Genomic DNA, 7,548 nt, shown 5'->3' on the forward strand with positions numbered 1-7,548 from the left:
CTTCATCTTTATCTCGAAGATAGCTACCAGCCTCTCAACATAGTTCATGTGCTCATCGTCCAAGGAAACCACTGCCTCATCATCCAATACGCACTTTCGCAACTGTGAAACATGGAAAGTGTTGTGAATATGACTGAGCTCCTCATGTAGATCCAACCTGTAAGCTACCTTTCCAGCCGTGTCAATCACTCGAAAAGGCCCAATATATCGGGGACCCAATTTCCCCCTCTTCCCGAAGCATATCACACCCTTCCAGGGTGAGATCTTCAGAAGCACCATATCGCCAACCTGAAACTCAACTCTAATCGGCGTCGGTCGGCATTGCTCTTCTAGCGACTATGAGCTATCCGTAGTCTCTACCTGACTGTTGAATAAGTTGTGTGGTCTGAAGGACTAATTCGGTCGTTCCAATAACCCTGTGACCAACTTCTCTCCAACAAACCGGGGTTCGACACCTCCGACCATACAAAAGCTCAAATGACAGAGCCTCAATGCTGAAGGGATAACTATTGTTGTAGGAAAACTCCACAAGAGGTAGGTAAGAATGCCAACTCCCACCAAAATCAATGACACATGCTCGCAACATATCCTCAAGGGTCTATATCGTCCGCTCACTCTGGCCGTCGGTCTGTGGATGTTATGCAGTGCTGAAATGCAACCTCGTGCCCAGTTCCTCGTGGAACTTCTTCCATAATCGGGAGGTGAACCGAACATCATGGTCTGAAACAATGGATACTGGAACCCCATGACAAGCAACGATCTCCCTAACATACACAACAACAAACCTTTCGGCCGAAGAGCTCTCCCGGATAGCCAAAAAGTGGACACTCTTGGTCAATCGATCCACGATGACCCATATAGCATCAAAACCCTTCGCCGTTTTCGGCAACTTGGTGATAAATTCCATAGTGATCTGCTTCCATTTCCACATGGGAACCTCCAGAAGCTGTAGCTGTTGGGTTATGAGTATTCTAACACTCCTAAGTGTACATGCAACCCTAAATACCTTGGATATATGTTTTCTCTATTATACATACAATTATGAACATCCAAGGTATTATCCTAATCTAGCATACAAAATAATAAATATAACAAGATAGAATACATACCTCTTTGATGTAGAATGTCTTCATGAAGCTTGAGTGCCTAGTGCCCCAAGTGTGACACCTCAAATGGTTCACACAACACCAAATACACTTGGAATAACTTGAGAGAAACTTGAACACTCCTTGAAATCATCTAGCCCTCACACTCACACATTAGTGCACGATTTCTTGAGCCATGGGATTCTTTTATATGGTGGCTATTAGGTTTAGACCATGTAACTCATAACTTTACCCATTCCTTATGCTCCATGGATTTTAACCTCCATGGGTCACCCCATGGACTTAGTCCAACATAAGGAATCTTGGATCACAAGCCCACATATATAAGAATGAATGATTTACACAATCAACCCATATATTTAATTAGTCTCCTTTTGATCACTTAATTAATTCCAAATTAATTCTTGATCAATACTAATTAAATAACCTTATTAATATATTAGAACTTATAATATATTAACCAACCTTAAGTGTTATTTCTCTCATTATAGTCTATCCAAATGCATGATGCCATGCAACCCAAATGGACCATGCCGGGTCGGGTCAAGTCTTACCAATTATAGTTATGGACTTAGACATTAATCCAACAGTCTCCCACTTGGATAAGTCTAAAACTATTATTGCGTATGACTTCAGGAACCGATCAGCAATCGTAGCTCTCAAAAGCTTCTGTCGAACTCTGACCTTGTCGATGAACTCTGACCTTTGTCAATGACTTGTCCATTAGATAAGGGATCATATATTCCTCCATTCTAGATATCATATGGACTGAGACATGGATTATCAATCATTCTCTCTGTCCATTTGTTGTTTCCCGATTTCCGATTCATGATGACTGACTGATTGAACAAATCAAATCAGTCCTGGCTTGGCCAAGCACTCACATGTATCATCTTTAAATCATCGAGGGGCCCACAGATATTGCTTTTATCCCGAAGGTAAAAGGAATGGATAAACTTCGACTCATATGGCTTGTTCTACTACTTGTTGAATCATACACAAAGGCACGTTTTATAACATCGAGTTACCAATGCGTTTTCGTGCAATCAATGTATAACCAACTCATAGTAACAACTCATATCTCTAGGTTTGAAGAATATAAGATATTATTGTCTCATGATCACTCGTGATAAAATCCATGAAGTGATTCAAATGAGCGCGGGTTGAATCCAATACTCAGAACTTATGAGCACTCATGAGTGTTGTAGCACCACTTTGTCCACCAACTTGGACCTCTACAAACCAACCCATGACAGTCTTGATTCATATCTACTTCCAACATATGACCGACTGTGGATGGTTTGAATAACTTAATCATTCAGGAAGAGCGACTTAGTTATTCTGGAAGTCAAAACATGCAAAGTGAAACACAAGAATAAATGAATCAAATATGGTATCAAACCCTATGAATATAAATAAACACTATGAATATAACTGACTTTCTTACCAAAGTTCAGATTTCTGATACTAGATTGTTTTGATAAAACTTTATCAAAATCATACACCTCTCTTAGATAGCTCACATGTGTCTAAACAATTTTAGAACTATGAAAATGGATGCCGTAATCATAGTCTCAATTGTTTAGACCTTTGCCACTTCTCACAAGTCCATGTTAGTGTGCCGGTAAACCACACACGCTCCACTAACGACTTTGAGAATGCAAATATCACAATTGCTATCTAGCTAAAATCTACTTAGTGAAAGTGTTTCCTCACCATCATTTTCATGAATCGGAGAGAAACCTTATGACACTTAGATTTAATAGTGTATGTGTTCTTATCCATGTGGATTTGTCAAAACCATAATCACAAGACAAGGTTAGTGACAAATCCAAACTCATATTGATTAAACTTGTGCAATCTTAAATTCTTGCCATTTGGTAGCTCAGGTGCCTGTCATTGCTTCCAAATAGTTGTGCAACCAATTGAGAACTCTCAGAACTCCTATGCAAATCCAACTTGAATAGGCACAAAAATTTCAACACGATAGGTTATAAACCTCAAGTCGTGTGCTAGTGAAGGACTTTAGGTTTTATTCTTGATTAAGTCTTGAAACTTTCAAGAGCTTTAAGACTCCCACTGTCCTCTTGACATATAAGACTCCCTTGGTCAAATATTCAAGAGATAGTGCGGATTCTTTATCAAGACTAACACTTTACACAATTGGCCTAAGTTGGTGTCTGTTTTATCCAAAACATCACAACTTACCAATTTCAAATGTACAAGAGTAGATAACCTTTTACTCTTACATTTGACTAGTGTTAACAAACCCTCTTTAAGATATGTCACTCAAGTTACAATCTTGGAGTATGACTCTAAGAATTGTTTTGGAACGAAGTATGACTCATCTTTTTGATTTAACCATTTCAACAATTCATGACTCCTCTTCTTAGTCATAAGAATGCACTAAGATGACTTTAGAGGACCAATTGTGATATGGTATCTTAATCATTAAGATGATCATAAACATGATACTAAAGTACTCTCCCATCTTTTCAGATTTGAGAAACTTTTATCTTTCTGCCATTCTTTGATTCTTCTTATTCGTTCTGTCTCACATTGAAACTTCTCCAATGCTACAGACTTATACTTAAACTTATAAGTATAACCATATTTACTGAACTTAAGTAAATCATGACGAATAGTCTTCTTGATCTTTTGTGGTGGACTTGACCAGTGCACAAGAATGTGTACTCGATCCCTTAGTCCTTTCCTTATTCACATAAGGAATTAGTCTTAATTTTCCAAGCTGAAAGTTCTCATTCATCATACTATACAACTTGCATGATTCCAAGTTTCGGTCCAATTGAACATTGGGTGATGAGAATCTGTCCTTATTTGGTAATATTAGACACTACCACAACCGAAAGAATCAAATCCATTTTTCCAATATTGCTATCAATGGAATCTTATAAGCAACAACTTTTCACAAATGCCATTGTAAGGATACTTAAAATAAATAAAATCAAAACCTTTTTCTTTTATTTTAAAACTTTGCGGAAAAACTTATCCTTACAATCCATATGAAAACCTTGTTGTTATCTATTCCTAAGCAATATAAATATCATAACTCTTAAGTAATAGCCCAAAATTCTGATCACCGAACCATGCGATTGAAATCCATCTTCGCCATCAGAATCAGCATGTACTTAATAGAGTTAGACAATGGACTTTACCTGAAGTAGATCCAAACTTATTGACTTTAACATCCTTAGGTAAATTTGGCAGCTTCGTAACCAATGCCCCTTCCTTTGGCAATAGTTACCTATGGACCCTTGATAATGGGACTATCTCAGACTTCGCCTCTCTCTTTACCATTGGGTCAACCGAGTTGCTATGGCCGATCCCTTTCCATTGGGAAGAGAGAGCTTTACTGGATATCCAATGTCATCATTGTCAATGTCCATAGCGTTTTAGGAAGTTGATCTTAGCAAATAGATAAGATCATTAAGGGTCTTGTCTTAGTCTGTTTCATAGGATTCCCAAAAGAACTCACTATGTGACTCAGAAAGTAGTTGAGCCACCAACTTTCTCAAGACTTTGACACCCAACTCTCCCGGCTTGTCAATATGTGACTACATCTCCAATATGTGATCACACCTAGACCTTGCCTTGCCAATAGGGCTTGAGTGACCTTAAACTTTTTAGGAACTTGTAGGTTAAGGAGAATAATTGGAGGAGGTGAAAGAAGTATGATATCCATGGGACATCATCTTCATTTAGGAAAGCTTGTTTCAAGAGATTTGGGAAGATCATAAATGTCTAGACCAGACATCTTTTTGGGAGATATTCAAGATAGTTGATTTAAAGTCCTTAATATGACACCCAATATGAAATATTAAGGCTAGGACCCAACAAACTATTTTATAACTTAAAATAGGGATGCCGTAATCCAAGCTATAAAATATTTGAAGGTAGGTGAATGACGATTCACCAATTTCCACCATGAAAAACGAAATAATTTATTAGGTTTTAATTGGATTTGAAAGTCCTAGATCTTTGAGATTCATTGAACTGTTCAAAGGCATGTTTCAATCTCGAGTGTACCCTTCAGGTTTTGTGACTGGGATGCCGAGGATCACAAAACAAGGTGTGAATAACCATGCAAATATACTTGGTACCCTTAATATTTACCCCTTAATCAGTGTGCCGGTTAACCACACACGCTCCACCGATACTATGATAAATATTAAGTTACCCTTTGCCTACCTTGTTAAGTCTAGGTTAGTGTGCCGGTTAACCACACACGCTCCACTAACGACTTAAGCAAAGTGCAAAGTGTAATTTCATGGGTTAGCACCAAATTCACATTTTCCTAAATAACTAAGATTGGGTATTAATAAGAGTTTAGTTACTTAGTATTTATCATTAATACTTTTAATGAAAGGAGAATTATAGTCCTTGTCCTACCCGTTCGGCTAACGACCCTCCACCAGTCAAAGAAGCGGTGGGTGAGAGTGGACACCCATTAAACTGCCATTTTATAGGCAGTAACCTTATACCCCCCTTATAGACCGGCTTCGTGAATGAGGCCTACTAACGGTAAGACTGACTTTACTCTTATACATATATATAAATATCATTAACTTATAATATTATAAAGTATAAGGGTTGAATTTTAACTTTTAAAATTCTAAGGGCTAACTTGGAATTAAAGTATTCATAAGTGAAAACTTTTCAAATTCCAAAACGTGAGGGCAAGTTTTGAAACTATTCAAAACTAATTAATTCCATAACTTATGAGTTTAAAGTAGTTTTAATTAAAAAAAAAACTCTTCAAGTTCCATAACTTGAGGACAAGTTATGGAAGACTTTAAACTAATTAATAAAAAAAATAACCTTTTCTTATTGTAACTTATGGAACTAATTAAGGTTACACTTTTGTTTTTTAATTGAATGAAGAGACTCTTGAACCTCCATAACTTGAGGACAAGTTATGGAGTCATAAAACCATTTAATTAGAACTAGACTCTTCATTTTGTAACCTTTGCCAACTTTTATGAGTTTTATGATTCTTAAATGTGACTTTTCATATAACTTGAGGACAAGTTACAAAAACACACTTTGAAATCAACTCTTAGATTAAAATGGATTGAAAACAACTATTTCACACAACTTTTCTATTAATCTAAGAACCTCATAAGAAAAAGATAATTCAAATCATCAATCTTCAAGAAATTAGCATGAACATACAAATTAATACAAATCTTGGAATTATGACAATTATCTTAGAAATTGGATTAGCATGAACATTACCACATCAAAAACAAGTTTATAAGTCCAAAAACATCTTAGGGTAATGTTCCTACACCATGTAACTCATAACTTTACCCATTCCTTATGCTCCATGGATTTTAACCTCCATGGGTCACCCCATGGACTTAGTCCAACATAAGAAATCTTGGATCACAAGCCCACATATATAAGAATGAATGATTTACACAATCAACCCATATATTTAATTAGTCTACTTTTGATCACTTAATTAATTCCAAATTAATTCTTGATCAATACTAATTAAATAACCTTATTAATATATTAGAACTTATAATATATTAACCAACCTTAAGTGTTATTTCACTCATTATAGTCTATCCAAATGCATGATGCCATGCAACCCAAATGGATCATGCTGGGTCGGGTCAAGTCTTACCAATTATAGTTATGGACTTAGACATTAATCCAACAGTAGCATGCCATGCGGCCTCTGATGCTCGGCCTTCACCAACCTGAAAATCAAGCACCTCTCGACATACCAGGCGATATCCCTCTGCATACACGACCACTAATAGCTCAATCTCAATTCCCGATACATATTGGTGGCCCCCGGGTGAATAGAAAAGCGAGACTTACGAGCCTCATCCAACACAATCTGCCTGATCCCACCCGAAACTGGAACCCAAACCTGACCACACCAGGTCAACAACCCTCGACTATCTGTGACAAACTGGTCGATCTTACCGTTGATCCTTTCCTGTTTCCAGTTCTCCTTCCGAACTCCCTCAACATGATCCTCTCTGATCAAACCCAAAAGCAGAGAATAAACAAATATCCTTATATACATCTCCCCGACCGAAGATCCAACCGACTTGCAGCTCAAAGCATCCACTACCACATTCACTTTGCTCGAATGGTAAAGGATCTCGCAGTCATAATCCTTGACCACGTCCAGCCACCTGCGATGCCTCATGTTCAGGTTTGGCCGATCTATAAGATGTCTCAAACTCTTGTGATCTGTGTAAACCGTACAATGGATCCCATATAGATAATGTCTCCAAATCTTGAGGGCAAAAACCACTACCCCCAACTGTAGGTCATGAGTGGGATATCGCATCTCATGCAACTTCAGCTGTCGTGAAGCATAAGCAATCACTCGTCATCTTTGCATGAGGGCCGCCCCTAAACCGGTGATGGATGCATCACAGAATACCATAAAATCCTC

This window comes from Lactuca virosa, chromosome 8, assembly GCF_052849685.1.
Source record: "Lactuca virosa cultivar CGN04683 chromosome 8, Lactuca_virosa_CGN04683_v6, whole genome shotgun sequence".
Lineage (NCBI taxonomy): Eukaryota > Viridiplantae > Streptophyta > Magnoliopsida > Asterales > Asteraceae > Lactuca > Lactuca virosa.